Here is a 23,044-nt window from a genome sequence, read left to right as displayed (position 1 = left end):
TATAGCCATCAGTACCTACATGTTAAAACCAAACAAAACCAGGAAACTGATTTACAACCAGTTCGTATATGGCTACATCAAGGAAGGTTCACTGTATACAGGACCTGCATCTTATACTTCATGTTATTCATCGCTGTCAGGATTACTGAGTTCTGGATCTTTAATCTGATCCAACATGGCACTTGGGTTCTTATCTGCAATGCATGCTGTGCCAGTCCTTTTGATGAAGAATTTTTCTCCCCGTGGTACGAAAAGTGACTAGTGCATGAGGGGGGTAAAAAAAGAATGATGATGACAGTACAAATTAACAAGAAACAGTGATACATAAACAAAAGATAAATTGTTAGAAGAAAGGTTAATTTATGCAACTCAGAGAAAACATTTCCTCTAGTTAACAAGCAATCCTTAAATCCCACAGACCCTGGCATAAAGTCTATGATCCCTTTAGCATATCATCTTTGGCACACAATCACACAAAGCAGCTCAGGAAAGATGGGACTTTACCTTCATCAATGACTTCGTCAGACCTTTCCAGAAAGACAGATTTCCCTGTTTGTAATTGATGCTGATACACTTTTCTACAATTAGTCTCTCTAGCAGAAACTTTCACTTAAGTTTCTTATTGCCTGTTACTATTTGCCAGAATATTGTTGGAGTCTAGACTTTTAATTGACAATCATTTTTTCTTATCCTGCAGATGTCCCAGTCTAAATAGATAACCATATATTGAAAATAATCACTGCCACTTTTGCAAATAAAAGACAAAGCACGATATTCTGATGTACGAAAATACAAGAGAGATTAAAGATGTGCTATGAAGAGTCTCATGCCAGTGCATCTAATACAATCGGCATAAAACTTTCAGCTCAGGCAATAGCGGGTGGGGTAGGGAAGGTCAAGTTGATTATGTAGCTGCTTGAGGACACATCTTCTCCTACCTGAAAATACCACGTAGCTGTACTCCAAAGACCTGTAACAATGGCCAGTTGTGGGTAAAGCAGAAAAGTAGCAGCAGAAGGAAGAGATAAAGCAGGATCTGCTCCTTCCCTTCCAAACTTGTCACTAGCAGTGGTTTCTAACAGTTCTTTGAATGCAGCATCCTAGATCTTGACCTCTCTATGCAATTGCTTCTGTTACACAACGCTATTCAGAAACCTATCACCCGACATCAGCAATGACCACCCACCTCTATCACACTCTGGCTACAGCAGATCACAAGAAGTACTGAGATGGTGCCACTGGAATTAAAGGCAAACACAATTAAAATGGATGAAACAACCTGCCTCTAGGAACCACAGCAGGCTCCCTACAGGTTTGGGGAGCTGCCTCACCTATACATATGCTCTTAAGTTTGTCTTCTCAACAGTAAGGGCCAAAACCTAAGGAAAAAATTTAAGATATTAATATTACTGTTAGAAAGGTTCTGATGTAGGAACACAACTCAGTGTCAGTGAGTGTATACATTCCTCTGAAAAGGTGAAGTGTTAATAACATTTAGAATAATTCCATTAAAAATATGCTTAGGGATCTGCATAGCCATAGAGAACCTTGCTTCAGAGGGATGCTCAAGGGATGTATTACTGCTATAGTCAATGAGAACAGTTGAGGGGACATAGGCTTGACTAGGTGTGGCTGAGTTAACACATTCTGGAAAATTACTACACCAGGCACTGGTGTAGGTCTTGGAACAGTAATTGCTACAGAAGAAAAATATTTATACTCAGTAGCCAATGTTTAATTGGGTATAGGGTAAGGAGAAGTATTAAGATCCTTATATGTTTTTAGCTGCACCTATCTATTAGCTTAGTTAGCTTTAGGTTACAAGCTTAACATGTCTTTCAGATGGCAAATGAACTTTTCAACACCGTTCAACTGATTTAGAAACCTAAGTTGTCCTTCTAAACAAATGCAGATATTTACATTGAAATAATAGTTTAAATTTATTTTTAGAACTGCTGTAAGTGCTTAAGAGCCCAAGTCATGTAACTTTTTTTTCACTATCACATGAAATATAGTCACTTCTTACGTGTTCTATGTTCTGTACTTATTGATATTTTGTGCTTCCGTGTATTTTGATAGTTAAGACGTTTAAAATGCATCAAAGACTCCACAAAAATCTTTTTCCTCAAGAAAGATAAAATAAAAGATGCCTCTCCCAAAAGCTGAAGACAAATCACTTCAGATGTTCAGGTTTTGATCCAGCTTACTAGAAATCTAACACATCTTTTTCTCCCTCTCTTTTCTTCTCCAACATAATCCAAAACAGCACCCATTTATTCAACAGTAAGGCTGCCTTTATGTCATCTCAGAAGACTTTAACCAGAGGCCAATTAGACACTCAATAGGGAATAAGAATGTCCACAAGAACACATTTGAAATAATGATTTTCCTTGTTAGCAGAACTTTATTTTACAAGAAATTCCTATGTAGACAAATCTTGTACATTTTTTTGTATTGTAATAGAACTGATCCACGTAAGTTTAGATGAGGCTAAACACAAGCAGGAACAGAAATCCTAAAGGAAAGGCAATTCAGCATTTAACTAAAATGCACAATACTTTATGAAAAATCCTGTTGGTACACACAACATATAGACATACAAACCATCAGAAGCATTCCAAACATCCTTAAGGTTTAACACACATATGATCAGCTCACCTTGGCACATTGTTGGCACTGAAAAAAAAGCATTTAAGACAGCCAGACCAGTCCATAGAGTAGATGTATTAAAGCCCTTAAAGGACATTATCTACTCCTCACAATTATTAAAATTACATCAATTGCTTAGAAACAAATAAAGGATTTTTTCCCCCTCCTATTTTTTTCCAAATTTAAAAAAAAAAAAGCATAACAGACTGATAATCTTATTGCAAATACTGTAAATCTTAACTAGGACACAAATGTTAAGAGTGAGCTGCAATTAGTTGTATTGACACACTAGGCCATTTCAGTTAGATCCAGATGTTCCTGTTGATCAGCCTTTTGTCTGTCCCAATAGGGCAATGAGTAGCAGCATTCTTTTTCAGAGAAATGGGGACAGAATTAGAATTTCTTTTATGACCTCAGCTGATTCCAGCACAAAATCTCCTGAAGAGGTCATTATATCAGTTTGTTGCCATAAACTCAGTAATCAGGGTATCTACCTATAATACAGATTACTGTTAAAACTGAGTTTCTAATATTTATATTAAATTTGTAAATGTGTCTTATGAATTGGAATCCGGTTTATGTAATTCCTTTTACAAAATAAGACATTTCAAAACTCTCAAAGAATGCTTTTTGTTTCCAACTGTATTCTCATACAGAAGGTAAAGAAATTCTAAAAAACAATTGCACAAGAGAAACTGTCTAAACTTAAAAGATTGATATATTTCTTAGAAAACACTTTTCTAAATACATTTTAAAAAACACACTCTATGTTCTACAGAGACCAATGAATTCAACCCTACTTTGCTTTGACAAGTTTACAAAAAAAAAAAACCCCTATGTAAAAATTCCGCATTGAAACTTTTTCTCCAATATATTCCCAGTCACCTCTAGTTGGTACTGTGGGTGAAACTTAAGATGTGCTATCACCAATTCTCTTCTGCTATTCAAGTCAGTAATAAAAATCATTAGACAATGAAGAAACCGTTAGGTACATTCTGCTCTGACAGTGAACCACTGATAACTATTCAGAGGGTTAGCCTTGCTTGTACCTCATATTGGGAGCTGCTACTATTAGTGTTCCCAAATTCCTCTCCTATTTACCAATTTGTGATTCCTAAAACCACATAAATGTTCTTATGCCTTAAATACTTTATTTCATATTATTAAATTTTTTTAGTACTCAAATCTATGAGTTTATCTTATTTTCCTTACAGGATAATCCAGTCCTCTAAAATACTAAAAAAACTTCTGAACTGTGTTATCTACAGCTTTTAATAAGAAGAGACATAATTCTTGCACCAAGGTTATTAATGAATGTAATGAGACAGGATTAATTTCAAGACTGATTTTTGAAGAGCAGGACTAATTATCTCTCTCCATCCTGTTAGTTGTTTTTATGGCATAGCCTGTTGCACTCTACTCTTTGGTCAGCTTCTGATCCAACTGATGCCTTTTCTACTAATCCCAGTAGTTTTCAGAACCCCTCATGGACACTGTATCCAGTCATTTACTGAAATTTATGTAAGATCTACTTCATTCCCAGTAACACAAGTGTAAATTTAGGAAAAAACAAAACCATTCTTAAAGTGACATTAGTGTCTTCAGAACATAAGAACAACATTTATTCGTAAAAATCTAGTTTGAAAACTATTTTCTGAAAACAAAAATTGTTTTTTATAAGTTTGGACAATTTATATACTCTATCAAGCAGGCATAATCCACTGCAAAAATACAGAAACTGCATACAAAGCAGTTATACACCCATTCTGCAGAAAAACATCTTAGAAGGTAAGTAAATATTTTTAGTAGGTCGTAAGATACAAACATAAACCAACTATGTCATGCTGTTGTAGAGAGGGAATTCCTCATATGATGATGCTTAGTAAGGCGCACAGCCCACGGGATAGATGAAGGTCCTCTCTCACGCTGCTCAGTATTGCAAAAGCTCAAATGGATTCATTTTTAAGCTTCCAAAAAAAGACATAGATCAATTAGGAACAGTCAAGAGACTGCTCTGACAACAAGCAGTACCAAAATGAAATACCTGAAAAAGCACAATAATGATAAAACACAAAGAATTCAGATTGCTTCACCTGAGACTGCAAAAATTCTATGTATTATAGTTTGCCAGCACTTTGAAACACAATTTTTCTCCATATATAGCTGATGGACTGTTTATTAAGAAGCTTAAAACACAACACCAATTAGATACTAGATTTTTTTTTTTAAATGATATGGAGGAGAGCAACACTCTCATAGACACACTGCCCAGACAGAAGAAAGCACTTCTAGAAAAAGTTGTGATAAGTACAAAATACAGTAAATAGTCAGGGAAGAATTTAGTCCAAATTTAGAACTGTATTTTTGTCTCCAAGATAAATTTCTAACCGCTTGTTCTACAAACAGGGTGTAAGAAATCTCAACCAGTTTGAAACAATGTTCAATAAAAGGGATTACATGATAGGGTGGAGCTATGAAACACAGTGTGCTGTAACAAGCAATAAAGTCTTTGTTGCTCCATACCAATAATATATTTTAATACCTCCATGTTTCAAGTTGTCTGGCAACTACTTCCAAGAGCGGGGAAGACTGTTTCTTTCGGACAAATCTAAAAAGCCTGTTTTGCCCCTTTACAGAACCAAGTTTCCTTTACAAAAATCATTATTTTTGACACTCATTATTATTTCTTCCATTCTGACTTACGTACCAGTTAACTATCAAGCATCTATGAGAACACAGAAGGGCCAGAGTGTATTTCAAGAAGAAAACCATGTTAATAAACTTCAGACATTAGGCTTACAAATTATGCCAGCAACGTTCCATTATCTTGTTTCTGTAAATGCTGAACAGCCAGGGAAATTAAAAGAAGCTTCGTGTTGCAGTGACAAAAGTAAGATAGGTTTTGGTGTACCTATCAGTCAGTTGAAATGCAGACATTAGCATACTAACTTTGTGGATGCTTGAATGACATAAGTGTCAAGATGAAAGCAGTTGACTCAAATGCAATCTGAATTAGACAGAAGTGGTAAAAGGAAATCGGGAAGAACTTTGAGGAACCAACAAAAGGTCTGACTTCACTTCCTTTATTTTTTTTTTTTTTTAAAGATCACACCATGACAGCACTCAAATCCTAAATGCATCTAATTCCAAGTGACAACATTGAACACTAATGGAAGTGCAGTTATGACACAGTCTGTGTTACCAGTCTTACTCCTCACCATGCTCTACCTTGCACCTCTTCCCCCCTCATCACCATTAAATCCTTTCTCAAGGTGCACTTTCACCTGCGTAGTCTTTCAACTCCAAATGCTAGAAGAGGGGAGACAGGCCGTGCTTCCCTACCTCTCCACCTAGCTGAAATGTTTCTCAAGTGCCAAAACATGCATCCACTACCAGCACCTGCTCGTGTGCAAGATGAATGAGTATGGGACTGCTGGTCTGCATCTCAAGGTAATTGGAGGGGTGGGTGGCAAGTCTCAGCACCAGTTGGTTCACAAGATGAAATTCCATGAAGCAGTCTCTAACACCACCTCATCTTCCTCACGCAGAACCACACTGGCTGGTCAGCAGGAATCAGGAGATTGGGAGGGAGAAGGAAGGCTACTGCCATCTAAAAGCCCCTGCTGGTAACTTGACTTAGTTTGAAAAACAATCAGCAACAGTGAAAAACAAAATATTAATGCAGAAAAATACATTAATCCATGAGTACCCTCCTGACAACTGGAACAAAACTCTGTTTCCTTCTGAATGTGCTTTCCACCCAAGGCAATAACACTGTACTATTACCTGACGGAAACTGTGCGCAAGAGCTTGCCCAAAAGCCACAGCACTCAGGAGGTCCATTTACAAGGCAGTAAACGCTAGTGAACATGGAGTGCTGTATTTCATGTCACATCATCTTCAGGCTGTTTCAAATGAAAAGAAGCATCAATTTTCTAAAGCTTCTAATGTGCTCAAACAACCTCACTCAAGACCATCTCACTCTCTATAACCCACCTAAAAACTTCAGGATCAAAAGGACCCTTACAGCTGACATGGCCTGAGGTGTAATGCAAATACTAAAGACTGAAAGTACTTCCAAGATAACCCTGTGCTATTGCAGGCTGGTTACTTCTGTGGTCGTTATACTCAGGAAATCAAGCATTTTGGAGGAGAGGATACACTTACATTGTATGAGTTAAACAGACAAAAATTAATCCAACAACTCCATTCTTTAAAGATTCCTTTTATATTTTCATTACAATACAGGAATAGGAGACTATGCTTAACATTTGGTTGACCTTTGAGGACAAATCCACCAGTGAATATTTCACTGACAATCTTTGCACAGAGCTGAACATGCAAATTAACATGAATAGAGCTTCACAGAAAAGACAAAAATTACACTGTTTTGGAACGCCGAATGTAAATACATCATTTTCAAATGAAACTGTCAAACATCTTGTTGTGGTGGTAAAAACCAAATCACTATGCAAAATGATAATACAAGAAAAGTCAATTGTATGTTTCTAATAATAAATGCTCTTGTGGCTTTTGAAGTCACAAAAAACTCTTGGCTGAATTGAAGCATTGATTTCTGTAGTTATTTATGTGCAGTTCCTATTAGAATTCTATTGAATTCCTTGAATGGTGAATGGAAGTGCTTTTGAAAACACACACAAAAACTGTTAAACAAGGGACAAAATAAATGGAAAGCATAGCATTGCCAAAAAAAGTTTAAGAAGTTAACAGAACACTTCAACATTTTTTTTTTTTGAAGTGCAAGCATGTATGACATTGTTTGGCAGAGATGATTAGGTCTAATACAAAAAAAATATACAAAATACATTTCCCTATCACTCCTTAAGAAGTATGAATATTGGTATATGTTTCTAAAGTATTATTTAAAAAAAATCTTGGGATACTCTTCAAATATGTTCTATAGTAAAACATGGATTTATTGTTACAGAATTTTAAAATATTATGACTCCATCCTTTTGTCCACTGTACATCAATATGAAGGTATTTTATTTAGTATGTGTACAGATATATCTGAAGTGTACAATATACGTTAATTATATTATGGACACTAAACAGATACACTTCTGAAGAGGTAATTCCCTAGTGATTTTAGGCCATATTAGTTAATATAATTATTATGAATGCAGAGAGTGTTTTATAATATAAGTGCTGGAAGTGCATTGAAGGCTTCAGATCTGGGTCCCCTACACCCTCATTCATAAGCATTCATTCATTTTTATGCCACTTTGAAGCATTTGCAGGGCAACCGGATATCCCACCAACACTCTAACGAGGGAAGTCTGTTATCAGACTCAGACTCTCAACTTCAGAAATGTTAGGCTTTCAAAGCACAATTTATTTTCTATTAATTGTACATAGTAAAGTGGTCTTCAAGCCCACTTCCATACTTTAGAAGCTACAACAAAAATAACACTATTTTAGTAATACTTTTTAATTTTTATTTGGACACAAAGAATTATTATAAATGCAATAAATGGCCACTAGGAAAGGCATCTCTCCCTTTTTATGGTTTTGCTTGAAAGTCTGACAATGGATTATGTTTTAACCTTAAATGTTATCAAAGTAAGGATATTTATACATTGCCAAAAGAAAAAGTTTCATTGGCTTTTTCTGAGCATTAATTATAGTCATTTAACTCTGGAAAGCAGATTTTTAAAATGTGGCTTTCTGTTTACAGCATTAAGAAGTTTACCTTCAGAACTTCTGTATCAGCCTATTGTTATTTTTGCTGAAGATCACATTTATTTTCTCATAAACATAAAGTAGAGTGGAAAGTAATGAACACTTCTGAAAAAAATCTCATCGTAGAGTGCTCTTCTCTTAATGACTTAAGTAGTCAGTAACTTATTTTGAAGCAACTTAAAATTACTATAATAGCACTCCTTGGTACACATAAGGATTCGTTTTTTCTATTTTTCCCATTTACTTATAGCACAGTGATTCTGCTGAAGTATGGCAACTACTTCAATTTTGGGGAATCCAGCACCAATTTGCAACGATACATTTTCCTCCCTAAGACGATGCAATGATTTGCTATCACACACTGCCCTCAGATGAGAGATGGATCTCTGGTGATATAACACATCCCAGCTCATTGTACACCATTGCTAGAGCACACACAATTGTCATGGCACACCAGGTGAAGTAGAATGCAAAATACATTCAGAATGAATATGAAAGACTTAAGTGGAAAATGCCTTTTGCAGATACCAGAATAACTACAATCGTTTCCCAGAACAGTTAGAATTTATCTGTTTGTCTGGAAGACATAGGGAAAAAAATACTGTAAAGGGGTGGATTGAAAAATGCTTACATCAATGTAACTTAGAAATAGAAACCAGAGATTTGACAAAGTAGTTTTATCAGCAACCTAAGTTCTTTTCAAAGGTGGCTAAATGTTAGCTGAAGCTTCAGATGTTAATCAGGTTCTCTTTCAAGCTACTCTCTCACACACATTTCATTCATATAATTCCTACAGAGCACTTTTATTTCTGTTTTCTCAGGACTGTGTATGTGTTTTCAACGCCAAAGAAGTTATCATCTACATCACCCTTATTCAGAGAGGGATGCTTTTTATGAAAATCCTTCTGCAGAAGACATCTAGCATTAATGAGCTGCACATATAGCTTTCCTGTAAAAGGAGGGAAACATATGTAATGGAAGGGGGGTGGGGGGAGGCAGCACCAGAATCACAAAAAGGAAGCAATGCCTCTGCTGGTAACTACAACTGAGTCTTTTAATTGCTTACTTCAGTTTTATTAAATAGCTTACAGCTATCTAGAGAATTTCTAATCTTTCTTTTAATTAATCTCAAGAATGAAGTTCTCCTGTAGGAATTTTCTCTTAGAGGACTTTTTGTCAGATGTTAATTTTCAGTCTATTTTCCAGTCTTCTACAGAGGAATTCTGTTCTAAGTGTAACTGTATATATCCTTCGTAGGTACTCATGCCGCATTTTCTTACTGTATCTCAACCTTTTAAGTGGCATGTTTTTGAAAGCAGAGATATTTTACTTAATATATTACATCTATTATTCAATTCAATAAAATTTACTTAACTATTGCAGATTTGAAAATAATCCCATTTTCACAGTCCCTGTGCATGTAGAAAGTCAAAAAAGGCTTTATAAAAAGAACCCAGAGAACATCCACTGCATTCTGCCCCTCCCCAGACACACACTCACACTAGGGCACTTCTCCCAGCAGATCTAAGAGCTGTAGAACAAAGGACTCAAATCCATACTAGGAGGTAAGGGAAAAGACAGTATCACCAATGCCTTAAGTCTCTAAAATAACAGCAAATCTGTTAAGTGAAGAGGCCAAAAAAATTGTAAGCAGATCACACCACACAGGAAAGCAAAGTAAAAACCAGTAAGTTTTCCCTACAAAGACCTTCAAAATGAAATTATTTCCTCCGTCCTAAATACGAAGATCTGAAGGTTTAAAAAGTTCAAGCCACTTCCAAACTGAGTGGTTTATGAACTTGACTAATATGGTATATTTTAATTTATCATAAAATGAACATAGAAGCAAAATATTATTTAGTGAAGGGTTAAAAAAAGAAAATGTAAAAACACCTCCTACTACCATTAATGTTCTGTCCCTCCTTACCTTGTTGCATATATGGTGAACCTAGGAAGAGATGCTAGAAGCACAACTAGAAACAACTGTATTCATTCTATACTGAAACGTCTAAATCAGTAGTCTAATTCAAGCTCACAGAAAACAAATGAGCCAAAAAACATTCAATTAATTTGGAGGTATGACCCCATAGTATAGCCAACTGATCTATTTGTTTCATTGTAATGCCAGTTCTATATTTCAGTTTCCCCGTGTTGGTTGTGTGTATCACAGTTATTTCAGCAGAAGCTTCCCATGAGGTCATGAGATTTGCTGATAGTAACAAAAAAACCCCCCTAACATATTGACCTTTTCTTTTCACTTATGTTTTCCAAAACCTTGTATGTTTTATAATCACTGCAGGGCAGCTGTCCTTTTCCTCTTTCCCCTCTTCTCCATCCAGACTTAGACAAAGGTGACACATCCCTCCAGTTTTAAAGAGGCAGCCACATTTTAATATCTCAAACACCTTTTTCATAGACATCACATCTGGAAAGGTCTTTCCAAACATTAGATTTAAAGAGATCAGCTCCATGGAAAGCAGACGCATTCAGGTGAGCTAACAGGATACAGTATCTTCTTACAGAGTCAACACACAAGCCTGAAACATAGTAAGTGGGGAATTACTCGCAGATTAGGATTCCCAAGACTCACTCATAGCCTCATTTGCACTCAAGTACTAAAAACAGACTGTGGCATCAATTGTAACAGCAGCCTGCCTCCCAAAAAAACCAAGAACCTCTTCCAAGGAAAGCCTTAATAGCAGCTCAGTTTGGAGGTTACAGGCCACAGTGATTTAAAACTCACATGCCAAGTTCTATAAAATTTTATTTTTAAGTCAAACTAATTGATATACATCCCTTATCCTGAAGTACATCTTTTCTAAATAGGGGCACGATATAAACTCAGTAAAACAATTTAAGAACAGTACTGAGGCTTTATGCAGTCTAGAGACACAATACAAAGCTGGCATATGCAGCACATACACAATCCATATGAGAAAAAAAATTTACAATGCAACTTATCACTGGTCATTAGCACTGGTCATCTTTAACCCTATTCACACATCAGAAGACAAAAATACGTCTAACTACTTTTTCAGATGACACTAAAACCTTATTGCAAGTATCAAGACAGACAAATGCAAAATGACATATGTTAATTTTAACCCTCTCAAAAGCCAATTTTTCATGGAAAGACTGCAGGGTTGTTTTTTTTTTTTTTAAAAAAGCCATTTCTGAATTCACTGACAAGGTTAGTGGGAAAAAAACCAAAACCACGGTTTTATTAAGTGATTTTCCTCCTAAATTATTTTGTCTTATTTTTTTGTTTTTGAGCAAAGGCATCGAATCAAAGTTGTTAGATCTAGGAAGCATCTTTTTCTGTCCCATGAGAAATACATCCCATTTTGGATTATTTTTTTTGTTCAAATCAGTTATAATAGCTTTAAGTTACAATGAACATGTTTCTCAACTTACAACTATTTGACACGGCTTTACATACAAGGCAAAGCATCATCAAGAAATTATCTTCATCCAGACAAAACTGTGCTAACGTGGGAGTCCAGAGAGCATTATTAGCAATAACTGCTCTTCCACTGAGTGGTATCATTTTTGTGTGCTCTTATTGAAAAGGTGGTCATTTCTCTACCTAAGGGACAGAGGAATTAATAACATTTCTGTTTCTATTCATTGCATCTCTACTGGCACAGACAACAGGGAGCACAAGTTTCTGGTATGTCACACTTGAGTCTCTTATTTTACAAACACAGCTTTTCAGTGTATCAAATCCACTTGCTTGACTCTTGGAAATACCACCTTCCACTGTGAAAAGAAAACACAGGAATCTTGCTTGTTAACCTTCTTCCAAGACAAAGTATGTTAGCACATCTCTGAGACAAAGGATCCACAGCAGGCTCTTATCTTTTACCAGCTGCTGCTTTGGTTTACATGGAGAGCTATCTGCTGCAGATACAGTTTCAATTTCTGGTTTTAATCCTGACTGATGCCATAAAAAAAAAAAAAAAAAAAAAAAAAAAAATGAAAAAATGGTAAGACTTATCCAAGAATAATTTTCTCATCTGAGAAAACATTTTTTATGTAACTTTCATTGCACTGAATAGACACTTAGTTTCAGTGCAGTACTGATATAATTTGTTTCTCATTTGTGTCTTTTGCAACAGACACAAAACATTGATTAGAGGTTTGTTCGGTGGTGTTGGTTTGGGTTTTTTTTTGTAGGGCAGAGACATGTTGGTACACAAAAGGACTCAGGAAAAGCTAAAGTACACTCAACTTTCTTAAAAGTTAATATCCTTTTAGAGAAAAAATAAGTGAGGATCATACCGTTAACAGGCATAAAACCAAATCAATTTTTATATTGTTACCACTAACAAACATCAAAGAGCTTACATTTAAATAAAACTTTTTAATTAGTTTATGAAAACTATCAAACAAAATAGCAAAATTATATGCAACTAAGGCCTCCAGACTGGAACATCATCCCCAAAAAAGTACCAGTTAGAATAAGGTTTCCAGCCTTTAATACTAGATATTTAATGATTTTTAATTAAAAGTATAAATCCCAGGTTGATAAGAGAACTGAATATGTTCTCCTTCAATCTAATCTACACCATTCTAATTAAAAAAAATCCAAGTATGAAAATGTTAATCTCTAGCAGCATTACATTTGATTTTCATTTGCAGATTTGGGTTTTTGGTCATGCAGAATAATTCAGGCATTCTCTCAGCTAGTTACCCTGCAGAAGATAAGGAATGGCCAGAAGGCAATGTAAGAACACACAGGCCACAGGAAGTGGATTATCAATTTTTCCCCTCTTAAATCTTACGGATGGCCTGAAAATTCTTAAGTGGCAACTGCACTTCATTCCCCACTCAGTGAAAATATTTCCCAGAGCATTCTTCATAACAGATCATAAGTACTCATAATTAAAAGACTGCTTTTTTTTTAAATGGGTATTAGCCATTTCCCCCTTCCTCACGTAACTGTAAAGATGGCAATATCTCATAAACCACACAAATGGAATTGCATTTATCATCCAACAGTCACCTTATAACTTGTCCAAGAAGTAATTGCAGTGGGAGACAAAGAAGTGTGCCAAGAGAGGTTTAATTGCATCACCCTACCAAGTCTTTTTTGAAGGTGCATAAACTGAGAAAGGAAAAGCTGGTTCAATTCTCACATTTCAAACTCAAATTCATCTAGTTATGCTCATGTGATCTACCCAAGTAATTATGTGACTATCAGCTGTAATATTCTTTAGCACGTACTGGGACACCATGTGTACAATCAGCACAGGCTTTAGTATGCTGTAACCCAGATCACCATAAAAAGACCATATTCTTGTAACCTACATCTCAAATCTAATTCTGGTACGTCAACATGTCAATAAAATTTCAGTGAACACATTAACTATTGTAAGCTTGAACTAATTTATTTTGTAAGTGATAAATAGCCATGGTTTTCTAATAATTCTGAAATTTTCCAAAATAAGAATGGAGATTTTTAATATGTATCTGCAGATATGTAATTCTATGATATATTAGTGAAAATTTCCAGAAAATTACAAATTTTAGAAATTAAAAACTTTCAAAAGCCTACATAAAACTATTTTTGTGTTAATTCAATGGATTACAAGTCCTCAAGGAAAAACAGCCTCTGTTCCCAAACAAGCATATATGAACAGCTGGCCCAGACAGCAAAGACCTGCTGTTGTATTACCAGGCCACTGTTCAGCTTTTTTGTTTTTGTCTCCTGCTCAGGCCATCCTTCTCTCCCCTTTTTCTTCCACCTTCACAGTTCCTTCTTTCCACTACAAACAATCCCATATTATATGCACACACAAACCATTTTTACAGTTGTTTAGGCTGGAGCACAATAAACCCATGAGAACTTTGGGCATTTTATGAAAAGTGACAGCACCAGAGTGAAAGTGTGGTATTTAAAAAAAAATAAAAACCCACAGTCAACCATCTGCTGAAAGATTCTCTTGTTTGACCATTTTTATAACTGGTGAGAATGGAAGCGAGGTGACACAAAAACAGGATGTGAAGGCATGGGATTCATGTGATCTTGTACCAAATTTAAACCCAGACTGGAGGGAGGGGTGGGGGAGAGGACAAGGAGAGATGAAGCAGAATCATGGCGTATCAGAGGATCTAACTACTGGTAGTATGAAGACCTAAGGCGACAAACCACAGAAACTTGTTATTTATCAGTTTAAGAAAAATAATCTAACATTGACTTCAACAACAAAAAAAGCATGCACATGCCTACTATTCGTTTTAATCAGCTGAAAAGTTAAAACAGAATTTTTAATGCACCATAATTTTCAGAAGATGCTTAACCCAACTCATTTACCTCGTACAAAGGTCTAAACTGCCACAAGCAAGCAATTTATTCTTTGCTTCCCATGTACAAGTTAGCTTGTGGGACTAAGTGAACCATCCTGCATATCTTCCCCTCTAGTACATTCAAACTTGTAACTTCCACTCAGTTCTCCAGAATATGCTTGTAGATATGCATTCCACTTTTCATATGTGAGCATAAATGAATGCACAAAATTTCCATGTATATTCAACAAAACTTTCATAAAATAAGTCCCCAAGGATAAGACCCTAGCAAGATGGAATCCCCAAACTCTGGTCACCTTTCAGCAGCACTAAGTTACAGTATGAAAGCAATTTCAAAAGAAACTCTCATTTTCACAAAATAATCATGTCACACGCTATTCTATTAGGTTGTTACTCTGAGCACCAACTCTGCAGCTCTTTGCATACACAGAAGCCTATATGACATGCCATGCAAACACAAAGGTTAACAACAAAACATACACAACATCCACATGCAGCAAATGCTCGTGATAAACATCGACCTAGTGTCTACAGAATGAATGTTTCAGCTCCAGTTCCTGCAGCAAGATTTGTGTAGGTGGATCCCTCTGCCCAAACAAGGGTCACTGCAGGATCAGAGCCAAAATTATGTACCCTGGGTATTAACTTACCCTATATTCCAAATATGCTAATGGGAAATGACATGTAAATACTATTACATGAACTCTGTTCATTAATAGAGTGCTCATCTACTCTAAAGCAATTAGCTTTACTTCTGAGATTATAGGATTTTGCTTTTATTCATGTTTTACAAATGTAGTTGCTAATAATAAATAAATTCTAATCACAGAAAAGCAGTATAGGCTTAACTTTCCTGCTGCTACACTGTAAGTATACACAACCCTGAAAGTATTTTTAGCAAGGGTGCTCAATCAATACTGCTGTGTATAACCTAAATTAGATATTAGCAGGACAACAGAATTGTAACACATGGCAACAAACAATATGTTTCACGGAAAAATTTACTGAACAAGAAATAAACAAACTAAACCCTAAGTAGGCAAACCTGATTCCAGACAAACTTAACTGCAAACATAAGAGAAATGTACCAAAAGGTAAAATATGGATACATTTCTGCTTTTCAGGAAAATGCACTTGTATTTCAATGTTTAATCTAACTTTAAACTACAAATAAAAACATGAACATAATCTAAAAATACACAGAAACTGTAATGACAACAAAACTATCTCAAAAAAATCAGACCAACAGTTAAATTTCTGAGTTTATAAAGCATAAACATGCCTGGGAAACATAGAGACACACATATATGTATTTGCAAGCTTATCATCCAGAATCATATTTTATCAACATGGTGCAAGCCAGAGTCATGCCAATATGTAAAAACAACTTTTTAGGTCAGTGAAGCAAGAAATCCATTGTCAAGAAAATGGCATCCATAAGATTACGATACTAAGTATTTTATGTTTAGGCAATGAACTGAAAAAAACCCTTTCCTATGATATACGTATCTAATAAGAAAATGGTTTTTCCAATTCTAATCCAGCTCATTCTTGCATTTCTGCAACACACATTTATGACGTGACGAGCTCATAAATGTCTGCATGTGTGAGAACACACCAGTGGCTCCCAACATTACAGGGCAGTTATTTGCCAATAACAAGCAGGCCAACATGTGCACTCACAAAACCCCCTAGCATTCAACACAGTTTAGCTCAGGGCAACAGAAATGCCCTGTGGGTGAAAAAATGTACGTGCATACTGTCGTCTAACAATTATTCTTCAGCTGAGATCCATTAGCACTACTGTAATACACAAATTACATAAATATTTTCTGTCTCACAGTTAAAAAACGTAACAGCTGGGCCACATTGAAGTGCTGGAAGGGTTAAGTAGCAGCACAAAGTTCATTCACACATATTTTACATCCGAACGACATATACTCTTTGAATAGGCAAGTGGTGGGAACGTTTCACCTACACTGGCAGCTACCTAGTTTTAGCAACTAGCTCTTGGAGATTTTTGAAAGGAAAAAGACGTTATTCCTCTTCCAGCTGGTGCTGCAACAGTATACACGAGTTAACCCACCGCCAGGTACACCGAAAGCCAATGTCGCATATAGACACACGCGATTATACAAGCCTTCTGCTTGAGGGAGATACTAAAAATGTACCAGAGGAACGCAACGACAGCGCTCAAACCCATTTTCCCTAGCCCATAACCAGGGCAACCTGCACATGTGCCTAGAAAGCACAGGAACACAAAACTTTAATATTAAACATACTAAAAAAAAAAAATCTGTCTCAGGCGTTCAGCTGAGTTTACCACGTTTTACAGACCCCCAAACCGCCCCCGACCTGCCCCCGCCGCGCGTTCCCCCGAAGGCTGTTTACGAGCCCTCTCCGCGGGCCGGCGGTCGCTTTTCACACACCCCCCCCCCCCCCAAACCCCTTCGCCAGAGCGGGGCTGGATCTCCTTTCTTTTCGGAGGCGGGGGGACAGAAGGGGCACCCACACACACGCCACCCTTCCACTAGAAGGGCTCTCGGCAGAGCCGCTCTCCGCCAGCGGCGACCTGTGGGCGAAGTTGCGGGAAGGGGGAGCGGGGCTGAGGGGGAGCGGGGCTGAGGGGGAGCGGCGGCGGCGGCGCCTCGGCCCCCACAGCCGGGGAGGTGGGGGGGGGGGGGGGGGGGGGCTGCGCGCCGCATTCCTGTGCTGTGACCGCCCCCCCGCGCCGCCCCCGCCGCCCCTCTCCCCCTGGACGGAGACCCGAGCGCCTCGGCGGCCGCCTTACCTTCATATAACAGCCACGTCCTTCCAGATGGAGCGGGGACGGCGGAGGGAAGAGGCGCGGGGGCTGCGCTCGCCGCTGCCGCCCCGCGACCCCCCGCGCGCGCACGGGCACGCGCCGCAGACGCTCGGGCACGCGCTGGGGTACGCGCGCGCGCAGCACCGCACCGCGCAGCACCGCACCCCCGCGCGCGGGAGCGGGCGCGCAACTCGCTGCCTTCAGTTCCCTCGCAGCGACCGGCCGAGCCGCAGCCTCGGCAGCAGCGACAGCAGCCGCAGCAGCCGGCCCGCACCCAGCCGCAGCGGCGAGGACCACATCGTACTGCGGCGGCTGGGCCGAGGGACCGGGAAGGGGGGGAAAGAGCGAGGGGAGGAAGGGACGGGGAAGCCCTGGGGGGGGGGGGGGGGGGGGAAAGGCGGCGGAGCTCCCCCTCCGGCCTCTCCTTCCCCCCTCTCCTTACAGCAACCGGCCGGAGGGGGCGGCGAGGCGAGAGCCGGGGTGCGGGCAGGGCAGCGCGGCGGCGGCGGGCGGGTGCCGCGGGGGCCGGGGCTCCCCTCACGGGGCACGGCGCCGCCTCACACACGCCGGCAGTGACCTCGCGTGCAGCCCCGGCTGGGAGGCAGAGGGAACCGGGGAGGGCAGAGGCGGCGGGGCTCTGCGGAGGCGCCCTCCCTGCCGCTGAACGAGCGAGTGAGCGAGCGCCTGCGGGGAGAAAGTGGGAGGAACAGCAGCCTCCTCCCCTCACAGCCACCCTCGCGCCTCATGCGTACAGCATAGCAACCAACATGGCGGCTGCGCAGTCACCGGTGGCTGGCGGAGGGACAAGCGCCAGCCCGGCAAAAGTCGCGAGAGTCAAAAGGGAAGTAAGCGATATCCTCCTCTTGGGATTGGTGCCGCTGCTTGTCCGTAAAAGAGAGAAGGCAGGGCTGAGACTCCATCCCGCGGCATGATTAGGTGGGTCTACCATCGATCATGGAGGCGGTGTTTAACGTCCGTCCGTGATCGTGGATTGGCCACCTGAGCCGTCAGTCACGGCACCGTCGCTGCTCCGTGGGCGTCGGTGTGCTAAACTGCTCAGCCCTTAGCGGCGGCTGGCGTCTCTGGCTGCTCGGGGGAGAGGTTGTTCCTGAGGGGGTGGTGGGTGTAGGTGCCCCAGGCTGCTCTGGCCTCCGTTCTTGCCACGGCACGTTAACCCGAAACGCCGCCGTCAGCGCAGGCAGCCCCTCGGGCCTCCGGCGTGCCCGCAGGCAGCGAGACCCGGGGAGAGCGGGGATCCCCCCACCTTGAGAAATAGGGCTGCGGAAAGGTGGGGTGTAGCCACAGCCTTCCTGATAATTCCTGGCGTGGGTGGGGTGGGAGAGGTGAAGCTTCTCCACCCTGAGGTGCAGCCTGGGGACCCTCCTGTCAAGGTGTAACGTACGCTGCAGGGCAGGCCCAGGGACACAGCAGGCAGCAGCTCGGGCCCACAGGGCTGGCAGGGACACACAAGTGTAATGAGAAAGCAGAGCTGAGGGAAGCATTTAACAAGGGCGGTGAGGTACTGCTTACCTGAACCGTAGCAATAACGTGCTTCAGCGACATGCAGCTAAGGGTGCTTCTCGATTTCACGGGGCTGCCTTGCAAGTAGTTCGAGTGCAACTGCCAGGCCAGGGCTGCCAGGTAGTCACAATCCCTGCTGTGGAAGAAAATGAGCTAGGGAGGGGGAACGGGGCTGTCTTAATGGGGTAACCCTCTGTCTTGGCTGCATGTCCACCCAGCCTCACCCTGCATATGTCCCAGAGAGTCATTTCTGCTTCTGAGTCCTTGCTAGAGTTCTCCAAGGTATGAGGTATATTGTGCCTCTTGGCCACATAAAGATCTTTTATATGTGGCCCAGGGGAAGGTTGGCTTTGCAAGACTTAGTTTAACACAACTCAGTGCTTTCATGTACTTATACTATGTGTGAAAGGGCTTGGTTTAAACTGTCTTTAATGTCCATTTATTAAAATACAACGTCTCACAATGACCTCTTTACCAAATAACAGACACATACAATATATGGTTGGGAATGACTTCTTGGATTGCACAATTAAATTCCTAACCATAGGAAGATGCAGAATAATACTAAGGGAGTTTGCATGTACTCTTCTAATTAGGAAGCATTCTAAAATCTCATTCTTTGATGTTTGGAAACGTGTATATTTCCAGCCTAAGTTGTTCTTGTGCCAGTTTTGTTCTTTTGCTTAAATAGCCCGTCCCTCTTAATGGCATTTACCCCCAATTATTTTTAAGAAAGTAGTCATATCCCCTTCATTTTACTAGGCTAAATAGTCCAAGCTCTTTTAGCCTCCCCTCCCTTTTCCTGAGTGAGAATAGGACACATGGGATTCTCCAGTTGTCTCTTCTTCTTTCAGGACTAAGTTGAATCAGGGGTTGGAAGACTGATTTTGGGGAAGGCAGACAAGCAGGAATTTTAGATAATGCACAATCTCTGGAGCACTTTGAAATAATAGAGTTTTTAATGACTAGAACACCCTCATAAATTGCTGTTATTTAAACTTTATTAATGAAAGTCTATAAATAAGGTGACAAAGTTTGAAATGTGAGCGTTTCTCCTGGATTGAACAATTCCTAGGCTGATGATTTCATAAAGCCCCAAAATAACACACACAGCATCAGTAATGCCATTCCTTATCGTGTCCATGTTGCTCCAGCTCTTCTCAAACATTTCTGTAGTTCTATCGACAAACTGATCGTGGCGCACCTAAAGACATCCAATAACTACATTCTGCATTTCTGAACTGCTGCCGGCCTCTCGAACAGTGCACAAGATGATACGTTCTTCTGTGCATTAAAGGGATCCTTAGCTGCAGAGTTGTCTTGGCTTCCTGATAATTTTCTTTCAGATCATGGCAAATTTATTCACAAATTGCATAGATACATTTTAATCCATTTGCACACAAGCTTCAAAGTCTGCCTCTCACATTTTCGTATAATTTTCTTTGCTTGTGCCTGGTTTATGTCAAACATACAGTTATGTTCAATTTGAGAATAACAATAATTAATACATTACTTTATAGAGAGCATGTAATAGAGAAGCAATCCAAACCACTCAATGTGACTGTAGCACTACACAACATTTGTTTGGCAAATGTAACCTTAAGCTGTTATGAAAGGATGTGTTTGCTAATCATCTAACACAAAATTGGTGACACATATTAAAGGCTAGACTTTCCTAAGTTATTTCCTCACAATACAGTATTATTCCTATAATTCATTGGTTACAGAAGGCTTGATTCAAAGCCCTAAATAAAGGCAGTTGGAAGATTCCTACCATGTGCAAAGCACTTCAGGTTAGGCCTACATTGCAAGAGTGCTAAATGTTTTAAAAATAGATACTGAGACAAAGTTCTCCAGCTCATGCTCTTACAACACCAATGGAGCAAAATTGCACTGCAGAATATTTGCTACAGACTTTGCTCAGACCTTATAAGGTGGAGTTCAGCAGAGAACTTACTTTGCAGATTTCTGAGTTATGTTATATACCCTGAGTGATCACTTCCCAAAATTATGAATGAGAGAAAGCAAACTGAAACATGACTTTGTCATTATTTACTTGAAAGAGAACACATTCCTTTCATATGCAAAAAGTACATTCAGCTCACTTCTCTTTCAGTAGCTAGCTCTTTAAAAGAGCAAGTTTTCGGCTACGGTCTGCCTGCGCGTATAAGCAATGAAAGCTGCTGCCTTTTGCATAGGTACTTCACACAGCAAGAGCTTAATTTTCAAACTGGTGCATGGGGATTTATCTGTACTACTACATGGGGAGGATATGTTCTCCCATGACTAGTAATGTCCTGCTAGTAAAACACCAGTATCTTAAACCATTTTGTACAAGTTAAACCTCACGTCTCTCATACAAAATTAGGAACAAATGAAAGCCTCTCCTTTACTTAACAGATCTGCGGTATGTGTTTGTGCCAACAACCTTATTACTCATGCAAAACCTGCCAACCAAGCTGCGATAATTTATGTGAGAGAAATGTATATTAAAAATGTGAATGGGATTTTAAACCTCTCGCTGAAATACCATGCAAACTGCTTTGTTGCCAAGATGACATACTTAAACACTGCATTAAAGCAATTCAAGATGAATGACTCTCACTGCAGGTGGAGTTTAGCTGGGAAAGGGGCAGGAGACAAGGCACTTTATCTTAACACTAAGATCAAGCATAATGTATGTTTAATAGCAGATACATTTGCTATAAAGTGGGGTCCTGATTCAGCAAAACACTTTTTGGACATACGTGCCTTGCTCACAGAATCTGCAGGGGCACAGGCACAACCTTCAAGTGAGGTCGGCCAAATCCCATGCAGAGCGTGCCACTCAGCAGTGTGAAGGACAGGCAAGTTTGTGCTTGAACATGGCTTTGGGATCACTGTTAAAACACAGTATTGACATAAATACCCTGCTCTTTGGGGCAGGGACTAACTTTCTCTGTATGTTTGTGCAATATGGCTGGCTCCGCAATGCCAGTTGTTAGATTACTGTGAAATAATGGTTCGTGTTTATAAGCGTTCTGCAGCTATTATCCAGTTTGGAGGCTGGCTGTATTTCTCTTAAAAATATATTTGAAAGATAACCCTCTAGGAATACACTGAGAATGAAAGCTGATGGAAACCTTAGTAGCTACAGTCGCTGGACCACATTTTGCTAAGTCCTTTTTTCTCCAGCCAGCTTTCAACAAACTCCTTTGCCTTTAACGTGCATCAAAGTAGCACAAGGTTGCATTTTTAGATACCCACTGCAAATACCCGAGCCTTTTGTGCATTCCATCTGTGCATTCACTTGTGGAAAACTGTTATTTTCTGCTTCTGTCCAAAAGAGGAATAGCATAAACTCTGGCAAGTTAAATATAAAACCATAATAAAGCAGGCCAGAAAAATATTTTGAAGCATAAAAACTTTTCCAAATGCATCAAGAGCAGGACACCTGCCAGAGAACATGAGGAACTAGCAGGCAACAGAGGTGTAACAGAAGCATTCAAAGAAACCACCACTGTTCCTTATGGTGGATTTTGAGGTGATTGCCCCAACAAAACCTTTTTAAAGGGCACAGTCCGAAAAATCACTCACAAAACTTAGCATGTGGTTTTGGAGCCAATCAGTAAATTGTAGGGTACTTGCCTTGCCAGGACAACATGTTTCTCACCCTGGGGTTCTAAAGGAACTCGGATCTGAAATCACCAGACTATTAACTGTGCTTTGTAATTTATGGTTTGGAGTGAACTCCGTTCTGGAGGAACAGAAAGTGGCACATGACATCCAACTTTTAGAAAAGACTTCAGGGAAAAAACCTAGAAACGATAGACCAGTCAGTCTAACGCATGGCTTATCACCATGTAATAGGTAGACGTGGAAACTGCAAATCTGGTAGTACTTTAAAAATGTCAGCAAATACTGATAAAGAGGAGTTGGCTGATACAGTCTTTGTATAAACATGGGGACATTGGAGTCCTTCTCAGCCATAATCGAACTCCCTGTTGGAAGACGACCAAGTATGTGCCATCTTCTGCTATCTCCTGCCTCCTCTCTTTCTCTTCCCAGCTTGCCTTT

At 39.7% G+C, this 23,044-nt stretch overlaps 1 protein-coding gene across 3 annotated transcripts in view; it reads right to left on the bottom strand.

Annotated features, from left to right (window-relative positions):
* The window catches only part of PTPN4 (protein tyrosine phosphatase non-receptor type 4), a 118,293-nt gene extending 100,038 nt beyond the window's left edge, over window positions 1-18,255 (bottom strand). The window contains exon 1 of one of the 3 annotated variants that reach the window (XR_012836157.1): window positions 17,453-18,209. The gene's annotated coding sequence lies outside the window, so the exon portion shown is untranslated. Of the gene's footprint in view, window positions 1-17,452 lie in introns of all 3 variants that reach the window. The other 2 variants (XM_075757007.1, XM_075757008.1) reach the window with 2 other exon arrangements.
* Between the last annotated feature and the right edge of the window lie 4,789 nt (window positions 18,256-23,044).

Source organism: Balearica regulorum, chromosome 6 (genome assembly GCF_011004875.1).
Source record: "Balearica regulorum gibbericeps isolate bBalReg1 chromosome 6, bBalReg1.pri, whole genome shotgun sequence".
NCBI lineage: Eukaryota > Metazoa > Chordata > Aves > Gruiformes > Gruidae > Balearica > Balearica regulorum.
This window is presented reverse-complemented; position numbering and strand designations above follow the sequence as displayed.